Source organism: Monodon monoceros, unplaced genomic scaffold (assembly GCF_005190385.1).
Source record: "Monodon monoceros isolate NGI ecotype Baffin Bay Population unplaced genomic scaffold, NGI_Narwhal_1 Super_Scaffold_5, whole genome shotgun sequence".
NCBI lineage: Eukaryota > Metazoa > Chordata > Mammalia > Artiodactyla > Monodontidae > Monodon > Monodon monoceros.
The window spans coordinates 89,694,048-89,714,325 of NW_021703782.1; the positions used below are offsets into that span (position 1 = coordinate 89,694,048).

The 20,278-nt window shown below is 45.5% G+C and overlaps 1 long non-coding RNA gene across 1 annotated transcript in view; it reads left to right on the forward strand.

The window, feature by feature from the left end:
- The window catches only part of LOC114884590, a 28,190-nt gene extending 8,208 nt beyond the window's left edge, over positions 1-19,982 (forward strand). The window contains exon 3 of the long non-coding RNA XR_003790866.1: positions 19,874-19,982. This is a non-coding gene — a long non-coding RNA (uncharacterized LOC114884590). The remainder of the gene's footprint in view (positions 1-19,873) is intronic.
- The last annotated feature ends 296 nt before the right edge of the window (positions 19,983-20,278 follow it).

Here is a 20,278-nt window from a genome sequence, read left to right on the forward strand (position 1 = left end):
TCAACTGTCTTCTGGACTCCATGGTTTATGATGAGAAGTCATATGAATTATCTTTCCTCTAAAAATAATGTGTTGTTTTCCTCTAGACTCTTTCAAGATTTTAAACTATTTTTTTCTTGGTACTTAATAGTTTTATTATGATGTGTCTGGGCATGGTTTTCTTTGACTTTATCTTGATTGGGCTTTACTGAGTTTCTTAGATCTGTAAATTGATGTCTTTCACCAAATTTGGGAAATTTGGGCCATTATTTCTTCGAATGTTTTTATGTACCAATATCTATTATTCTGGGACTCCAATGGCATGAATGTTAAACATTTTGATCTTGTCCCACAGATCTCCATGGCTCTGTTCATTGTTTTTCAGTCTTTAGTCCCTCTGTTATTTAGATTGGATAATTCCTATTCATCTGTTTTCAAGTTCACTGACTCTTACCTCTATCATGTCCATTCTGCTATTGAGTCCATCTAGTAAATCTTTTATTTCAGATTATATATTTTTCAGTTTTAAAATGTCCCTTTTAAAATAGTTTCTGTTTCTCTGCTGAGAAAGTTTATCTTTTCATTCATTTCAAGACTATTCTCCTTTATCTTATGGACCATCGTTATGATAACTACTTTAACATCTTTGCCTGATAATTCCAACATCTGGATCATCTAGGAGTTGGCATCTTTTGTCTTTTCCCTTGAAATTTTCTTCTTTTGTGTATGCTGGGTAATTTTGGATTGTATTCTGAACATTTAAAAGATTATGTCATGAGACTCTGTGACCTATTAGAATCCTCTGGCAAATGTTGATGTTTATGTTTCCGCAGACCTTATTAGGCTCAGACTGCAAAACCTGTATCCCCTTCTGTGGGTGACTTTTCCAATGATCGTTTTCAAACTGTTGCTATGGTGTTTTGGGTCTGTCCCATGTTTGTGCTACTTAGGGGTTAATCTGAGACTTGAGTGGTGGTTTAAATCATAATTCAGTTCTCAAAGACTTTTCCATGGTGCTTTGTATCTGTCTTGTGCATTCACAGGTCAGAGTCAAGTCTGGGCCTTGTGTAGGTTTATACACAGAATTAGAAAATTCCTTTTTCTGGCTCTTTCCTCTCCAGGATTCTTCTCTGTGATCTAGCCCATAGAGGACTCATGATCCTCTGCTCAGAAAGATGGGGTTTTACTTAGGGTTTTATCTGTCTGTATCCTTGCTGCTATAGCACCCCTCCATGACTGGGACCCACCCTCAGGGCAAACAAGCAAGAGAAAAAAAGAGAAAAAGAAAACAGGGATTCCTCACATACTTCTGGGAGTGCAGGGGCGTCTTTCCCCAATTATCCTCGTCAGAGAAACAGAGTTCCTATTGGAGTTTCAGCTGCCTGCACTGCCACCACACAGTTCCATGACTGGGGCTTGTCTTCAGGTCAAACCTGGGGAGCTCATCCCTGGACAGGTTGCTGCTGTAATTGTTTACTTCCCTTCTTGTCTCTTCTGTTTACTTTTCAGAGTCCTCAGGTAGTTGCTTTTTATATCTTGTACATTGTTTTTAGTTGTAATTAGAGAGAGGTAGGCTATTGTGGGCTTTATCCATCTTGTGTGGCACCAGAAATTCTTATAATCCTTTTAAAGTTTCATCTTTTTACTTTTAAATCTTTGCTCCTTCTGGAATTAATTTTGATGTAAGGAGTAATGTAGTACACTCTTATTGTTGTTATTATTATTATCCTAGGAAATCTTCGGTAGGTGAATAAATCAGGAGCCGTAGTGGGAAGACCATGGGATTAGCAGTTGCATCAGCCTGGGTTCAAATGACTCCATCACTTACAAGTTCGTGACCTTGGGCATAACCTCCCTAATCTCAGCTTCCTCATCAGTACAGTAAGGATAATGACTAGTATTTGCTTCACAGAGTTGCTGTGAATATTAAATGAGATAATGCTAGTGAATTATTTTGCATGGGGTCTGGCACTTAGTAGGGGAATTAATAAATGTCAGTTATCGTGGCTATGATGCTGGTGATAATTATTGTTGTTATATAAGTAACAAGACAAAGTCATTACACTTGAGAGTCAGGTGCACTGAAGGCTTAGGGGGATGTTACTTAGTCACAGTACATATGTCAAATCATACAGAAAGCTGCTCTCTGTCCCAGAACACGTGTGAGGTCTGAATCAGTGACATGGATTTGAGTTTGTAGGATAAGGAAATGTGACTGGGAGATGGAGGCTGCTGTAGGTAACACATTCATAGCTCCCTCAGTTAATGTTTGTAGACAAGGAAAATGAAGAATCCTACATTTTAGAAAATGGTGTTTTTCAAATTGGAATCAGAATCATCTGGTCTACTTGTTAAGATGCAGATTCTTGGGCCCCACTCCTGACCTAAGAAATTAGAACTGTGGGCAGGTCCTGGGAATATGCATTTAGCAGGCTCCCCAGGTAATTCTTTTTTTAAAATAAATAAACAAACAAACAAATAATTAATTTATGGCTGCGTTGGGTCTTCGTTGCTGTGCGCAGGCTTTCTCTATTTGCAGCGAGTGGGGGCTACTCTTGGTTGCTGTGTGGGGGCTTCTCATTGCAGTGGCTTCTCTTGCTGAGGAACACAGGCTCTAGGCACGTGGGCTTCAGTAGTTGCAGCATGCGGGCTCAGTAGTTGTGGCTCATGGGCTCTGGAGTGCATGCTCAGTAGTTGTGGCACACGGGCTTAGTTGCTCTGCGGCATGGGGGATCTTCCCAGACCAGGGCTCGAACCTGCGTCCCCTGCATTGGCAGGTGGATTCTTAACCACTGTGCCACCGGGGAAGTCCCAATGAAGATGTTTCTGGATGAGATTAACATTTGAATCAGTAGACTGAATAAAGCAGATTGCCCTCCCCAAAGTGGTGGGCATTATCTAATCTGCTGAAAGCCTGAACGGAACAAAAATGTGGAGTAAGGGAGAATTTGCTCTCTCTGCCTGACTCTCTTCAAACGGGGACATCTGTTTTCTCCTGCTTTTGGGCTCAAACTCAAACCACAACTTACACCACTGGTTTTCCTGGTTCTCAGGCCTTCAGACTCAGATTAGAACCATACCATTGGCCCTCCTGGGTCCCCATCTTGTCAACTGCAGATCTTGGGGCTTCTCAGCCTCCACAATTGTATGAGCCATAATAATAACTCTCCTTATATATGTGTGTATATGTGCTTTTAACTATATGTACTTTTATATATATTTAAATATATATCTATATTTATGTAATATATTTTATATGCTGCATATATATTTATATATACTCTGTGTGTGTGTATATATATGTATATATACACATATGTATATGTAGTGTGTTTCTCTGGAGAGCCCTGCCTAATGCATCTTCCTCCCTAGTTCCTCTGTGTCTTCCTGGTCCGTCACCTCCCTCCGTGCCCAAGTCCCTTGCTTTGTCCCCTCAGTCACAGCAACCTGGTTGTCAGTAATGCTCTCCCTGTCCTATCACTCACTTGCTTAGATTTCCATGACTCCCTGTGGCCTTCAGGAGGAAGTCCCAGCTTTCCTATGCCGGCCCAGGGAGCTTTCTTTTTTTTTTTTTTTTTAAGATTTTTTTTTTTTTGATGTGAACCATTTTTAAAGTCTTTATTGAATCTGTTACAATATTGCTTCTGTTTCATGTTTTGGTTTTTTGGCTGTGAGGCATGTGGGATCTTAGCTCCCTGACCAGGGATTGAACCCGCACCCCCTGCACTGGGAGGTGAAGTCTTAACCACTGGACCGCCAGGGAGGTCTCCCGGGGAGCTTTCTTACCAACCACTCCAGCCTCCGCTCCCGTCACCTGCACTCAGCTGTCCCTGACTCTCGGCCCTGATTTGCGGCAGCAACTTAAACTGCCTATATTTCCTGCTTCATGTTTCCCTGCTGTTGCTCATGCTGTCCCTGCTGCCTGGGATGCCCTCACCCTCCAGACATATCGGTTTACCTGCCAACTCCAGTTTATCCTTTATGACTCCACTCAGTCACCACCCCCTCCAGAAGAGTCCCTGACCCAACTTAGCCTGCGTTAGCTGCTCCTCCTGTTGTTCCCGTGTTTCCGCCTGTTGTTTCTCTTATCAGATGTGTTATCATTACCTCGCGTGTGTCTGTCTTCCTCACTGGGTTGTAAGCTTCTTACCTTATTTAACTTTGTACTCCCAGACCCTAAAATGTAACTGGTACTAAATATAAGTTTGTTGAATGAACAAAACCAAGTTTTTGTAGAAGGGCCTCTTTAGTACCAGCTGTCAAACTCTTCTCATACCACCTACCCCAGTGGCTCAAATCCAAGTGGTTTCCACCTGGATCTCTGCTTATCACCTCTTACTGCTGCCTTCATGGACCCCTGGACCTTGTACTTAGTTTGGACTTTGGCTTGTGGTGCTTATTTCCTGTCTCTGCATTCTCACTTTTACTGATCTTCTGGTTTGGAAGACACTTCTGTGTCTTACCCTTTCCAGTAAACCAATGATCTCCTGTCACCTGGGGCTACTTGAACTGCAAGACCCAGCCTTCTCCGTCTCATCCATCTTGTCACCTCAAACACCCCCCTACCCCTGTCATCTTCAAATTCCATGTTACACTTCCTAGACATTAAATATTATTATACATTTTATTTTATAATAATACCATGAGAAAAATGTCCTTCATAACAAAACAACAACAAATCTGTGCATTTAGTGTGGTTATGTGAGATTTACAAGGTGCTTTCACACAATTTATTTCATTAAATCCTCATAACAACCTCGTATAGTGGGTTATTATCCCCATTTTACAGATGAGGAAACTGAGGCTCAGAGTAGTTAAATGAACTGCTTGAGATCTCATAGACAGAGAATGACAGAGCATGGACCTTAGATGAGGTCCTTTGACTCCAGAGCTTTGAACTCTTTGGAGTTCACCATGGCATTAAAAGATGAGCTATAGCTGATGAAAAACAGATATATCTGATTGTAAGCTTGAAAACATGCCCTCTCCAAATCCATCTTCTATACTACTGTTAGCATAATTTAAAAAAACCTTAAATTCAGGTCAGATTTCTTCCCTATTACAATCCTTCAGTGGACCTTGGTTCCTCATCCAGTTACCTGGGGTTCTGTTGAACTCCTGACCTCAGTCTTACCCTATGTTTTAGCAATCTCTACCAATTGCCTTGCTCTAAAGGCCAATGGTGGTCCATGCCTTGGTGTTCTTTGACCTAATTTCCCACCTATAGTGCATCTGCCTTTTGCCTGGGCAGTACCTCCTTCCTTTCTAGCTCAGGTATCACCTCTACTCTGGACTCAACAGCCCCACCCCCCCATCCTCACTCTCCCTACTACCTCCTTCATAGTGTCATGGAGTGAGTCACATGCTTTTGTTCCAACACCTCTAACCATTTGTGGTGTTGTTTTCATTATCTGTCTGCCTCCCTCTGAAGACCTTTATATTCCTTCAGGTTACAAATAAGGCCCAAGTTCTTCTGTGTTTACAGACGCAGCACGTAGCACAAGTCCAGCACAGAGTAAAAGACAGTGGATGTTTATAGAATGGATAGACAGATGGATAGTTGGAAGGATGGATGGATTCATTTTTAGAAGGATGGACGGACAGCTGGATGGTTGGATGGATGGATGGATGGACGCATGCACTAGTGAACTTCAGGTTGCCCTTTCAAATCCAGGTCTTCCTCTTCTTCTCTGTTTTCTCCAGTGGCAAAGTAATTAAACGTTTTTAGTAGAATATAGAATATAGGATGAACTTCTTTCCCCCTTAGAATAGTATACTCATTGAGCTGTAGAGGAAATACAAGGTCACCTCTGTCAGCCCCCTGCCTTCAGACCTGTCAATGGGCCAGTCATTTTACTCTTAGATTATATTAATAACATTCCAGTTGGTAGAAGGAACCCCTTATACTGAGCACAAGTACACCTCCCTGAAACTACTGTACTTGGGTCCAGTTTTGGCTTTTTGAACCAATATAGATGAGTAATCCCTCTTTCACGGGGTAGATTTCAACATATGAGATCATGGCCTGCCTTATTCAAGACTCTGCTGCAAGTGACAGAAAACTCAGCTTAAACCAGGTAAATAAAAAAGAACAGTTACTGCCTCCTATGAGCCAACTGCAGAATGGCAAGGATGGAGCTGTCCCCACAGTTGACTGGCCCCAGGCACTCCATCTCTCCATTTCTCGGCTTGTCTTCTATTTGTGTTTTGCTCCATTATTTCAACTTCTTCCAGATGGCTGGGAATCCAGGTACCACCATCTCTACAAACACATCCTTTAACTTACAATCCAAGGGAGAAAAGGCAGAAACCCTAGGGCAGGGCTTTGATTGGTCTGGTTCAGGTCACATGTCTGTCCCTGTGGCTAGAAGTCAGGGTACTGCAGTTGAAACTGAAACCATGCACCTCAGATCGGGACTTGAACCCATGCGGCCGGGACTCAAACCCGCCCAAAACCCACAGTCTTCCAACTGAGATCACACGCCTGGTTTCAGGACTTAATGAATTTCAGGTTCTTGATGTCTCATTGCAGAAAGAATTCACTGAGGGTCAAAGTGATAGGTAAGAAGTAGATTTATTTAGAGAGAAACACACTCCACAGACAGAGTGTGGGCCACCTCAGAAGGTGAGAAAGGCACCAGGGTATGGGGTTGTCAGTTTTTATAGGAGTGTGTCATTTCATAGGCTAATGAGTGGGGGGAGTATTCCGGTTATTTTAGGAAGGCGCGGGGATTTCCAGGAGTTGGGCCACCGCCCACTTTTTGATCCTTATGATAGGTCTTGGAACTGTCATGGTGCCTGTGGGTGTGTCATTTAGCTTGCTCTTGTGAGAGTATACTGAGGCTCAAGGTCTAGTGGAAGTTGACTTGTCCGCCATCTTGGACCCATTTGGTTCTAATCAGTTTATGTCATGTCCTTGGGCTATGTCATTCTTTCAGAGGTTGTGCCCTGCCCCCTTCCCTCCTGTTTCAAAACCCCCCTCCAGAATCACAAGGAATAGGAAAGGAGCAGGTCCTCTACAAAGCAAGGGAAATAGTTACCAGAATAAGGAGGCAAAGGATTCTGGTTTGACCAAAATAGGACATCTGCTACACCCTGCATTCCTCTTACCTTTATACCTTAAGATTTTGAAATTTGAGATTTGAGTGCAGCCCAGACCATCCTAGGACCCCCCTGGATATGCTCAAGTCTGTCAGTATCCCACTCACAATGTGACCCTCTTCCCCCAGTGGAATCCTGAGGAACGCACTGTTCCTCGAGTGATCTGATCTGCACAGGACACAGCAGATTCCTTGGGTTCCTTGTTCTGAACATGACCATCCCAGTGCCAGGCGTATAGTGTGTACTCCAGAAATAATGAATGCATAAAAAGATAACCATGATTCTCAAGCCAATCCTGCCTAAACATTTCTCCCAAAGGCAAATAAGGCAGCTGTTTTGCAATTGGTAAAATATAGCAAAAGAGACACAACCAGTTGCTCTGAGAATGAGGGAGCGTGTGGAGGCTATGGCTGGAGGCTATGCGCCTGGCACCCTTGCTTGGAGGGAGGGCTCTGTCCTCCTCTAAACTTCCAGTTCACTGGAATGAGCTGCTCCTCCCCAAAGGCAGCAACACAGGAAGATGAAGATATTTACAGAATAAAAACAAAACCCAAAAAACTGCATGTCCTTTTCCTGCCTTAGGACTTTGGCTTCAAGGGACAGAAAATTCAAAATGGCAGTGACCTAAATGTGAAAGACTGTCATTTAAACCAAGTGCAGAGGTAAGAGGTCAAGGCTGGAATGGCAGCTCCATGGTCCCTCGGGACCCAGATTTGCTCGTGTTTCTCCACCACCTTGTTGGTCCCAAGTTCCCACCATCATGCCACCATTCTAACAGAAAGCAGGAGGGAATAGAGGAAGGAAGAGGGTGAAGGTATGCTCCAGCGGTCTCAAGATTTCCAGAAGGCGCCCCTAACACTTCCATTTACATCTCATGGTTGGAACTTAGCTCTAGCTATGAGCAAGGCTGGGAAATAAGGTTTTTATTCCAAGCAGCTTTGTACTCTGTTAAAGCCAAGGGCTCTGTCAGTATGTAAGAGACAGGAAATGGATGCTGGAATGGGCAACCGGGATCTCTGTCAACGCTGCCAGGAAGGAAAAGCTGATTCTACGGTGTGAAGGCAAAAGCAGGAAAATTAGAACGTGCCCTGCTGTGGTCTGGGCTACAGTCCTGGTAGGGATTTTGGAGAGGAAGACTTCAGTCCCTCAGTCACATTGCCAGAGCATCGTCCGTGAAATTAACCAGACCAGATTCAGGATGTGATCTTGGTTTCCTGTAACTAAACTCTCAAGCGTGATATGCAAGGCATTCTGCACCTGCCCAGTTCTACCTCCTTCGTGTAGCAGCAACCTGCCACTCTCCTGCACTAGGACCACACCCAGCTCCCTGTCATTTCTAAACACGCTCAGGCCAGTTCAGTTCCCCTCCCTCCACACGTGCAGTTCCTGGTGCCTGGAAAGCACTTTCTTCCCCTCCTTGCATGAAAACCCCCAAACACTGAGCTTTCGAGTTGAAGCTCACAAGGACCTCCTCCACGGGTCCCACCATTCCCTCCTTTGTGATTGCTAGAAGCCTTCCTCAGATTTCCTTTGCTTTCTCTGTATGTGTTTTCCTCATCACCGACCACCCTGTTTAAAACAGCAGCCCCCATTTCCCTCTAGACCCTTATCCTGCTTTATTTTCCTTTGTAGCAATTAATACCACCTAACGTTTTAGGTATTCATTTTTTTCCATATGTTATTGTCAGTCTCCTCCCATTAGAAAGTAATGTTTCCAAACTCCTGGACGATATTTAGCTTAGGGATTTCATGGAAAAATGGGGAGGGGGAGTTTCTTGGGATTCTCCAAATCATGTTATTCCTCTAAAAGATCTAAAACATATTTTTTCATAACTTTACTTGTTTTAAAATGATAATGAGTGACTCAAATAATAAACAGGGGGCTTCCCTGGTGGCGCAGTGGTTGAGAGTCCGCCTGCTGATGCAGGGGACACGGGTTCGTGCCCCAGTCCAGGAAGATCCCACATGCCGCGGAGCGGCTGGGCCCGTGAGCCATGGCCGCTGAGCCTGCACGTCCGAAGCCTGTGCTCCGCAACGGGAGAGGCCACAACAGCGAGAGGCCCGCGTACCGCAAAAAATAATAATAATAATAATAAACAGGGCATCGGTTTTTCTGTGATACAATTATGCCAAAATTTCAGAGATGTTCTGTTTATAAAACCTGACGTATTAAACAAATACAAGTTTTGTGAATCATGAACCAATGTGTTGTGATGAGACTACATATTTCAACAACATAAAAAATGATTTCTACCTGATATTTTTGATAAAAGATTAAAAGAGAACATTAACACAAATTAAATACTTATTTATTCGTTATATGACAAATATTCCAGGTATAAAAATTTTTTCATATTGCATTGATTTGGTTGAGTTAAGAGTCCAGAAGCATCTTTAAGTTGGGTACATGTTCCTTCATACATGCTCATTTCCTTAATAATGAAAATATTATTTGAGCTGCCTACTTTGTTCAGCTCAAATATTGCCTCAGAGAGGCCTCCTTGGGCTGCATGGTTCAAAGCAGTAGCGCCCCACCCCTGTCTTCTCTTTCTCCCTTCCTCCCTTACCAATAGGAGGTAAGTTCTAAGAAAAGAGGAGTGACCATTTGTAAGTTGCAACCAGGCCCTCAAAACTCTACAAGTTCAATGTGAGTCCACACTGCAAGTGGGCCAACCCTTAAAATATTAGCAGTAGCAATAGTAATAACAGAGCTATTTCTTTTTAGCTCTTATTATGTACCAGGCGTCGTTTAAGTTTTTAAAATGAATGGTTTCTACGGGAGTAGATAGGATTATTATCCTTCGTTTTATTGAGAAGGTCCCAGAGAGGATAAATAACTTGCTCAAGGTCACTCAGCTAGTAAGTAGGAGAGCGAGGTGTTGAATCTAGAACACGTGCCTCCAAATTACATACTCTTCACTCTGACATCTTACTGCCTCCAGAGCAATTTTATTCTACATACAACATGGTGTATGTTTCCAGGGGAAAGCTAGGTACGTACTCACTGCCTCTTCTCTGTGTTAGTTAAACCACACAGAAGAAGGGTGTGTTTGGTTTTGGGATCCACTAACTGGAGCCCTTGGAGAGAGGGTCCAGAAATAAACCATGAAAGGCGGGGCTGAGAGCCTGATAATGCTTGACCTGGGATGGAGAAAGCATGTGATTGCTTCCCTACTTTCTTTAGGTCCTTGCTTAGGTCAGAGAGACGCTGTTTCTGATCACCATTTAAAATGGCAACCCCTAGGGCTTCCCTGGTGGCGCAGTGGTTGAGAGTCCGCCTGCCGATGCAGGGGACACGGGTTCGTGCCCCGGTCCGGGAGGATCCCACGTGCCGCGGAGTGGCTGGGCCCGTGAGCCATGGCCGCTGAGCCTGCGTGTCCAGAGCCTGTGCTCCGCAACGGGAGAGGCCACAACAGTGAGAGGCCCGCGTACCGAAAGAAAACAAACAAACAAAATAAATAAAATGGCAACCCCATCACCCTGGTCCTTGTCCTGTTTAATTTTTCATCATAGCCCTTATTACCACCTGACATTTTCTGACACATTTATTATTGACCAAAGTCATTGTCTATCTCCCCCACTAGAGAGTAAACTCCATGAGTTCAAGGATTCTGTCTAGTACCATCTTCCCAGGGATGAGAACCAGGCCTGGTACAAAGTAGACATTCAGTACATTTGTTGAGTGAATAAATAAAATATGAGTCCCCAGATATTTTCATTTGTTGACATACTATTCTCTTCCTTGTCCAGGAGTAGATTCAATTAGTATATACCTAGAGTAATATCACAGTGAGAATTTTATATCCTAAATTTTCCACTGATATTGAGCTAGGCATATTTTTCTTTTTGCTGAATTTAAACTTTACCCTCCTCTTTCTTTTCCTATCTCCTCTCTCCCAAAGGCAATTAATATTAAAAGTCTATCCTCCCACATCTTTCTCCCATATAATCATGTACCTGTATGACATGTACATGTAAGTTTTTTCATCGTTTTACAAATGGATATATTATATATCTCTTCCATTCTGCCTTTCTCACCTATGTATGCAAGTATATACTTAAAGATATACTTACATACATAGATATATATCTATGAAGATATAGAATAAACATTTAAAAAGCCCACAACATACTTCATGGTATAACTGTTTCAGCAATGTATACATTTCTTATGGACAGGTATTTCAATTGTTTTCCATTTGTTGCCATTTCTATCAGTCCTGCAATTTGCATTCTTATATGTATATTCTTTTGACTCTGTGTTTTATTTCTATTCGTTATATTTTATAAAGTGGGATTTCTGGAGTATTAAGTGTGCAGTCAGAATAGATTTGCTAGATTACTTCCCCAAAGAGCTATAGCAATACACATTTCTGTCAGCAAAGGCCAAGCATGCCCTTTTCTCTCTGCAACCTTGTGTGGGGAAATAAACCTTCTCTGGATTTCTCAGTGCTCCTGTAAAATGCTCTAGCCTCCTGAGACAGAGAAATGTATTTGGTATAAAGACAGAATGTTTGCCTTCACTTCTCCTAGGCACGTTTTGCTTTTCGTACACTATGAGAATTAGATCTATAGCGATTTGCTAATTCCTCTAATCCAAAAGGATAACAAAATTCCTCTTATCTCCCCAAATGGGACAAATGACTATAATCTGGACTAAATCCCTAGGTTAAGCTTCCAATGTGTCAGGAATACTGGACCACTATTTCCCTAGTGTTTACGTTTCAAAAGGGATGAAGCCCGAACCTTGGAGCCATCTCTCGGTAAAAGCCTGAGACACCTACCGGGCTTAGCTGGCCCTTGGAGAGAGATTTTTACATTCCAAAAGGTCAGAATGAGCATCCGGGATCCTTCCTATCTCTTCTCCAAAGGACAAAGGATTTTCTCTCTCCTTCCCAGAGAGGAGGGAGATGGCTGCCTCTCTCCTGTATACAAATGGAGGAAATACTTTTTTCCATCCCTTGTCTGTGGAATGAAACCTGCCACTCACAAGAGAATTTTTATCAGCGCTCACAGCATTACCTGTGGGTCTAGGAGTCAGGGACTGACACTGCACTTTACTCTGACTATTGATCTGGTTACATCAATAAAGAACTCTTTTCTCTGACCCAAGTGCTCATGCTTCTGCAGCATATATATATATATATACACACACATACATGTATATATATATATGTATATATATATATAAAACAAAAACTGTGCAAGTGGGAAAACATTCCAGACCCTTCACAGTTTTGACACAGCATCCTGCCAGCACTGGGAATGTTCATTCTTTTTCATCTTTGCCAATCTAATGGGTGAAAACTGTCTTCTCACAGTCTTCTATTTTCTCTTCTATCAGTGAAATTGAACATATTCCATTTTAGACATTTACGTTACCTCGCCTGTGCATCTGTGTGAGAATTGCCTTTTCATAAATTCTGCCCTTTTCCCAAAGTTTTCCTTGAAATCTTTCTTATCAGTTTGTATGGGCTGTTTTTATGGTAATAGAATAGCTATGAATATAGGCCGACAGTGGCTCTCCAGCAAACGTTTTGCAAATACTTTTTCTTTCAGTCAGCCTTTCAGCATGATATTTGTCCTCATCCTGCAATTCTTCCTGCATGCTTTGTCTGCTTTCTGTGTGCTGTCTAACAGGAAGAGGGTCCTTAATGCCTACTACTGGCAGGTCCAAATGCTAAAGCGAGTGCCAACCTCTTAGTTGGTGAGAAGGGGGCTAGAGTCACATGGAGAGAGGGTCCTTCCAGAGGGGCTTACTGTAGGGAGGATGTGTCCATTGAAAACCTCCTGTCTGACCCTGAGTCTGATATGGAGGAGGAAACCTGGAGAAAAAGACACAGTCAGTTTCTCTGCTAGAGACGCTACTCCCGAAAAGGGAGATCATGGTGGGAATGTCCCAACGGCTGGTCACTGCAGCTTGGGGCTTGGGGTGCACACTCCACCCTGGGTTAGGAAGAACTTCGGCATCCTGACTCCTACTTTATCACGGGTCACCGGGCAGGCAGTCAGAAAGCAGAGCCTGCCCCCTCTCCTCACTCCCCTGGAGTCAGGGGGTAGGTGCCCAGAAGAGCAAGCTGAGCAGGACCCACAGCCAGTGGTGCCAGCAGGAAAGGAATATGGTGCCAGCAGGCTGCGTTTGGACCAGAAATGAACAGGATGCAAAATGGGGCTGAAACCGCTGAGGCAGAGACCAGGAGAGAGGGGCCCAGTCTCCATGCTGGATGCTGAGAGCGGGAGATGGACGATGACGAGGCCCTGGGTATCCTTGGGGAGTGTGGTTCGAAAGGTAGAGGAGGCACAGCCGAAACGCCACTCGGGGCCAACAGGCAGCCTGCTGGGCACATTCCTTCAGTAAAGTTTCTTTCTAAAAAGAAACCACATGGTAGCTGATCAGAGGATGAGGTTTCTTTTCCAGATGTAAGCTCTGAGTGTACAGAAGTCAAGAGGAACCCAGGGCTTTATGAAAAATGGATATTCCTCGCCCTTATTAAAACTTCCAGAAGCTAGTAAAGACCGAGTTTCTAGGGACAATTGGCCGTGACACAGCTTGGGGGCCAGGAGGGCACGCCGACTCCCAAGAAACGTCGGCAACATCCACGGTGAGGCTGAGGGAATCTGCCCCTTGCCTGGACTGTGGCTGGGGACTCGCTCACTGCCATTGTCCTGTTGGACCGCCAGTACACGTGTGGGGAGGCCTGGCTGCACAGTCTCCGAAATCTCATTCTTTCCATGTGTCTTGTTGGCAAGGTTTCCTGCCACCCTCCTGGAGACTGGACAGAGCTGGCAGCAAGAAAAGAAAGACAAGTCAGGGTCATGCTGCTCTAAAGAGGCATTTGGGGTTATTTTCATGAAGGGATGGGGTAGCCGTGAGGGTGGTGGGCCGGGCAGTAACTTTGCCTCTTGCCCAGATGTATAAATGGGAAGCATCTGACTACAGGCTGTCCAGCAGAACTTGCCGTGAGGGTGGAAACAGTCCATATTTGCAGTCTCAGATAGGCACACGTGGCTAGTGGGCACCTGGAGTGTGACTATTAGAACTGAGAAAGTGGATTTTTAAGTTTACTTGATTCTCATTAATTAAAACTTGAACATAAGTAGCTAGCGTAGTGGCTAGTTGCTATCCTATCGGACAGCTCAGCACTAGAGCATGGGGGTCAGGAGTTTGGGCTCTAGAACGAGACAGAATCTTGTTTCCCTCACTTCCTAGCCCTGTGAACTTGGAGAAGCAACTTAACCTCTTGGTGCTTCCCTCTCCTTTTATCTAAGCTGAGGCTGGTGGTACCAACCTCTCAGCCTTAATGGGGGTGTTGACTATTCAAATACGGAAACACTAAACAAACACTTTCAAATAATTGTCACAGTCCTGAGAATCCACACCTGTCAGTCGAGGTGGAGCTGCCAGGAATTTTCAGGAGACGTAGGAGGCAGAAAGGGAAGGGATGCTTTCTGAGAAATGGGCTTGGAAAGAGTTCAGTTAATGAACTTCTATCTCTGGTGCTTGAGGGTTCCTGGCTGGTGAAGAGTGTTTCAAGAGGCTTTCCTGGGAGGTGACAAACTTAGGATGCTCCCCTCTGGGTGGGCTTTGTGTCTGAGAGTTTTCTCCAGGGCCAAGTCCTGAGCTGCTCAAGACTTTGACACATTCTAATGAGACCCCAGGGGGCAGCAGGAGTGGAGTGGTGTTGGAATCCATGTCCAGAGAGTCTTGCTTGAGAGAAAGGAGAGGTGATACCAGAGGCTGGGGAAACTTCTTCCCAAGCTTGTAGTGTTGTCCTCAGGACCGGAAGGAGAAGTCAATCCAGACAACTTGCCTTTGGTCTAAAGCTACCCTAAGGCATCGGTGATGGTACTAGTAGGTACAGAGGAGCCAAAAGCCTGGGAAGATGGCAGGGTCAAGTCCCATTTTCCTGTCTTTTGCTGGGAACTTTTTCTTTTTTATTAGTTTAAAAAATTTTTGTTTTTAATTAATTAATTAATTTACTTATTTTTGGCTGCTTTGTGTCTTTGTTGCTGTGCACAGGCTTTCTCTAGATGCAGAGAGTGGGGGCTACTCTTTGCGGTGGCTTCTCATTGCAGTGGCTTCTCATCGCAGTGGCTTCTCATTGCAGTGGCTTCTCTTGTTGCGGAACACGGGCTCCAGGTGCGCGGGCTTCAGTAGTTGTGGCACGTGGGCTCTAGAGTGCAGGCTCAGTAGTTGTGGCGCACGGGCTTAGTTGCTCCGCGGCATGTGGGATCTTCCCGGACCAGGGCTCGAACCTGTGTCCCCTGCACTGGCAGGCGGGTTCTTAACCGCCGCGCCACCAGCGAAGTCCTTTGCAGGGAACCTAGAAGCAAACTTCCAGCCTGGCTTATCAGGGAGTCTCAGGGTGAGGACAGGATTTCACAGCTAAGTGTTTTCTTAAATTCCACAAGTCACCTCCACCCCTTTGCCTGCAGGTGACCTTTAGTGTGTTCCTAAGGGCTGGGAGCTGTGTTAGGCCTTGGTGACTGGGTGACACAATGATGTCACTTGCCTTCTGTAATGTGATTTATAATAAGAAATATATACTTGGTCTTCTTCCTCAAAGCTGTCTCTGGCACAGAGCTCCCCATACCCTTGGAATTTCCTAATTGGTGAGAGCAATGAAGATGTCTTTTGTTATGTTAATGAGGCAACCTTTGGAAAGCTTCTAAGGGTGGGGACTGGTTGCCAACCACCTGGTTGGAACTCTCAGTCCACACCCCACCCCCCCATCGGCCTATGAAGCCTCCGTAAAACCCCTAAGGATGGGGTTCAGAAAGCTTCTGGGTTGGTGATTTGGGGAGAGTGGTGCACTTGGGGAGAGCATGAAGCTCCGAGCCCTTTCCCCCCACCTTGTACTATTTGTCTCTTCCATCTGTTCCTGAGTTATATCCTTTTATAATAAACCAGTTGTCTAGTAAGTAAAATGTTCCTCTGAGTTATATGAGCTACTCTAGCAAATTAATCAAACCCAAGGAGGGGTTGTGGGAAGCTCCCATCTATAGCTGGTCGGTCAGAAGCACAGGTGACAACCTGGACTTGTGATTGGTGTCTCAAGTGGGGAAGTGGGGGGTTAGTCTTGTAGGACTGAGCCCTTAACCTGTGGGATCTGATGCCATCTCCGGGTCGATATTGTCAGCGTTGAGTTGAATTGTAGAACACTTAGCTGGTGCCAGACAGTTGCCTGGTGTAGGGAAAAAACCCACATGTTGGAACTGGGTGACAGATTTGGACCTCCTAACTGGACTCCTGCTTCCAAGCCTCTCCATCACCTCTCTGTCCAGCACACCTTGTGAGTTTGGTCTTCCCGGCAACCCATTTCCCTCACGGTGCAGCCCTGTTCCTTACTACCTCCTCTCACTCCCACTCTAGGCCCACTCTGCTCTCCTGCTCAGGTTCCCACAGGGTCCTCAGCTACATCTCATGCCTCTAGCCTCTCCCCTTTGGTCCTCATTCAGTATAATCTTCCATCTGTTCTCTGCCAGGAATGTCCTTCTTATCCAAATCCTGCCCGTTGGCTTAAGGCTCTCTGCTCCTGAAATCTCTTCTACTGCCCTCGCTCCCATCCCCTCTCCTTCCGTGGACTTTCTCAGCGCTTACATTTTGACCCTACACCGATCAGTAGGGCATTTGGTTCTGAATAAGGGAGTACCTCATTTGTCTCGCTGTCATAAAATCCTGATCCTCCGGGCTTCCCTGGTGGCGCAGTGGTTGAGAGTCCGCCTGCCGATGCAGGGGACACGGGTTCGTGCCCCGGTCCGGGAAGATCCCACATGCCGCGGAGCGGCTGGGCCCGTGAGCCATGGCCGCTGAGCCTGCGCGTCCGGAGCCTGTGCTCTGCAACAGGAGAGGCCACAACAGCGAGAGGCCCGCGTACCGCAAAAAAAAAAAAACAAAAAAAACAAAACAAAATCCTGCTTCTCCGCTACCCACTCCACGCTCCCACCAACTCTAGCCTCCTGGAAGGGCTCTGGGACCCTGTGGAATGGGTGCAGCCTCTTCTCAGGAAAGAGCTTAAGACTTTTCTCCCACATGCTCATACAAACACCCCAGAGAAGCCCCCAAGATTTATGCGGGGGGACGGGGAATTGGAGCACAGTCAGAGAGTTGAGGCAGGAGGCTCTGAAAGCCCCCCTCTGCCTCGTAGATCCTCAGCAGGACTCTACAGGGCATTAAGCCCAGGTGATGCCATCAGGATCAAAGCCCAGTCAGTTGCAGTACCTGGCAAACAGGATCATTACTGTCATGCATCAGGATGCCAAAGATGGATCAAAAATGGCAATGTGGGGCTTCCCTGGTGGCGCAGTGGTTGAGAATCTGCCTGCTAATGCAGGGGACATGGGTTTGAGCCCTAGTCTGGGAGGATCCCACATGCCGTGGAGCGGCTGGGCCCGTGAGCCACAGCTGCTGAGCCTGCGCGTCTGGAGCCTGTGCTCCGCAACGGGAGAGGCCGTGATGGTGAGAGGCCCCCACACCGCGATGAGGAGTGGCCCCCGCTTGCCACAACTAGAGAAAGCCCTCGCACAGAGGCGAAGACCCAACACAGCAAAAATAAATAAATTAATTAATAAACTCCTACCCCCAACATCTTCTTTAAAAAAAATAAATAAAATACTTAAAAAAAAATGGCAATGTGCTTCAACTGAATGACTAGTTTCCTCTGTTCTCTGGTAGTAACTTACTACCAGGTTAAGCTGTTTCTTGAGACGCTCTTGGACCTGAAGGTTAGGACCACATTGTCAACTCAGAGGATACTTGACTGTCTGTGTATTAATAGCAGAGTATGTGTCTCAATTGTCAAAATGTTGTACCCACAGCATAAGGGCTACGAGGAAAGGTTCCCCTCTGATTTATAATTAATGTCTCAAGGTAGTGGTGGGAATAATAATTAGAACAACAGACTTGGGTTCAAATCTTTCTGCTATTAGACTCAAAGTCTAAAAGCCTCAGTTTCCTTATCTGTGAAACGGGGATAATAATGGTAACTACCTTATAGAATGTTGTGGGGATTAAGTGAAATCATGCATTTCAAACACTTAGCACAGTTCCTGGGACAATGTAAGTGTTCAATAAGTGTTAGCCATGATTGATATTATGTGAAGAGTCCTGTCATAAGATAAATCTGTAGTATCAGAAGACAGACATTTTTTAGGTTTTAGTAGTAAGTACATGAAGGGTACCTGGGTAGAAGTCTGTGAAGTTTTGGCTTTCTTGCTACCGAAGAAGTGAAGTGAGCCAAGGACACTGGTGGAATGTGACCTGGGGGTCTTGCTTTAGGACAGATGACCTGAGCATCACTTCTGGTTGCCCAGGTTTTGAGTTGCCTTTTGATGCTAATGGCATTGTGATGAGCTAAGCGTACACCGATGAAGTAAATAGTAATTGGGGTCGAGCACCTGTGGCTCATCAGCTCCCCCTAGAGGAAGGAGTGGGGTGGTGCTGGAAGGGGTTGCCAGGGGCCACTTGCTGATACCACATGGGCCGAGTGTGAGCTCTGGATCAGGGACATCTTGGATTTGGAGTTTGAAAGCCTCTTGCGCATGTACCTGCCTGTAATCTCTCTTCCAAGCGTGGTGAGACTTGTGAAAATAAACCCCAGCCCCTAGTCTGTCCTGCTTGCCGTGCCAGGGCGGGAAGAACACTCTGGATTGGGGGATAGTGGTAGTCATCGCTCCGGGGGCTTCTGTGAGGGGGCTTAGGTCGCCGGTGAGCGTGGCCGTCTGCTGCCCTGTTGCATGCCCTGCCCTTTGCTGCTTCTAAGAGGGCAAAGCCTGCCTGTGTGGGTGGGAAAGGTATTATTACTGGGGCTGTTGTGGTCATTGCTGCCACCACCGTCAGTTACACAGGTGGAAAAGGGTATTGGTTGGGTCAGAAAACTGCCATCAGGTACTCAGATTCCTCTACTTAGATCAAAGAAGGAAAGAGAAAAGAAAAAAGACACTAATGGGCCCTAAGAGACCAGAGTGAACACTGAAGTGCATTTTTTCAGAAACAAAGGTTTCTGAAAACAAAGGTTTCTTCCTGGCAAGATACAACCCTTCCCCTGACCCCTAAGGCCATTTTTGGTGGCCGACTACGTGGTAGAGATCCTGCAGGTGCGGTCGGCGCATTGTCCTGTGTAATCCTTGGGACAAACCCACGATGAAGGGGTCATTGTACCTCTTTTACAGTTAAGGCAAAGGAGGCTCAAAGACCTTAAGAGATTTGTCCACTTTGATAGAGCTAGCAAATGGGAGAGTGAAATTTGAACTTGGTTCTGACTAGATCTAAAGTTTTCCAATTCATAACTTGGATGTTGCTTCCCAGGGCTCCATTTTCCTTCTCAGTAAAATGGGGGAGTGAAACTGGTTCTAAGGCCATCCTTCTAACCCCAGTGACCACAGATGGCCATCAATAATTGAAAAAGGGAAAGTATAGGAAAGAATCCGGTTTGGTGAAACAGCAGTTCTGTCTGAATAGAGTGATCCAGGCAAGAGGTGTGTCCCAGGGGCTGGCAGAGGGCACAGGCAACTTTGGGAGGAGAGTTCTGAGAAGGTAGGGATTGAGACACATAGAGTCTGTCTTCCTCAGGCCATTTGGGTCCCCTGGGAAGGACATTAAAGATGCTGTCCTTTCTTGTGCCACTCTGCCCTTTCTCCTAGCCATGAACCCTGGGCTCTCACTCTTTATTCCTCCCTAGGAAACAGGCGGGCCTGTCTACCTAGCTTTGGGCCACCAGACTGGACTCTCAGCTCTCAAAACTATGTTTTCCTTACCACTGGATGCTTCTCCTTTTATGCCTCTTCACCACAGGCCCAGCATCAGCACCGGGGGGTTCCTGGAAAAGTGGCTGGAGATTTCATCCCCTTGTCCATGTCACCAGGCAGCTCTTGCTTCTCTGGGAACTATTGTGAATGACCCAAGTACAAAAGTGTATATCAAAGCCTCCTGATGCTTTGAGAGCTTCACACTTTCTCTGAACTGGCAACATCAGCAGCTCTGTCTGCACCCACTGCACCAGGATGACTGTTAGGATTCAAACTGTCACCAGAGCTCCAGCAGACAGGATCCTCTGACCTCACCCATGATGCCAGAACATTCCATGGTCCAGCTCAAACTCATATCCAGCAACTGTAAGACCCTCCAAGACAGTTTCTTTTTTGCAATAAAAACCCCCATGGATGTGCACTCGTGAAAAAAATCAATTTTATTAATGTA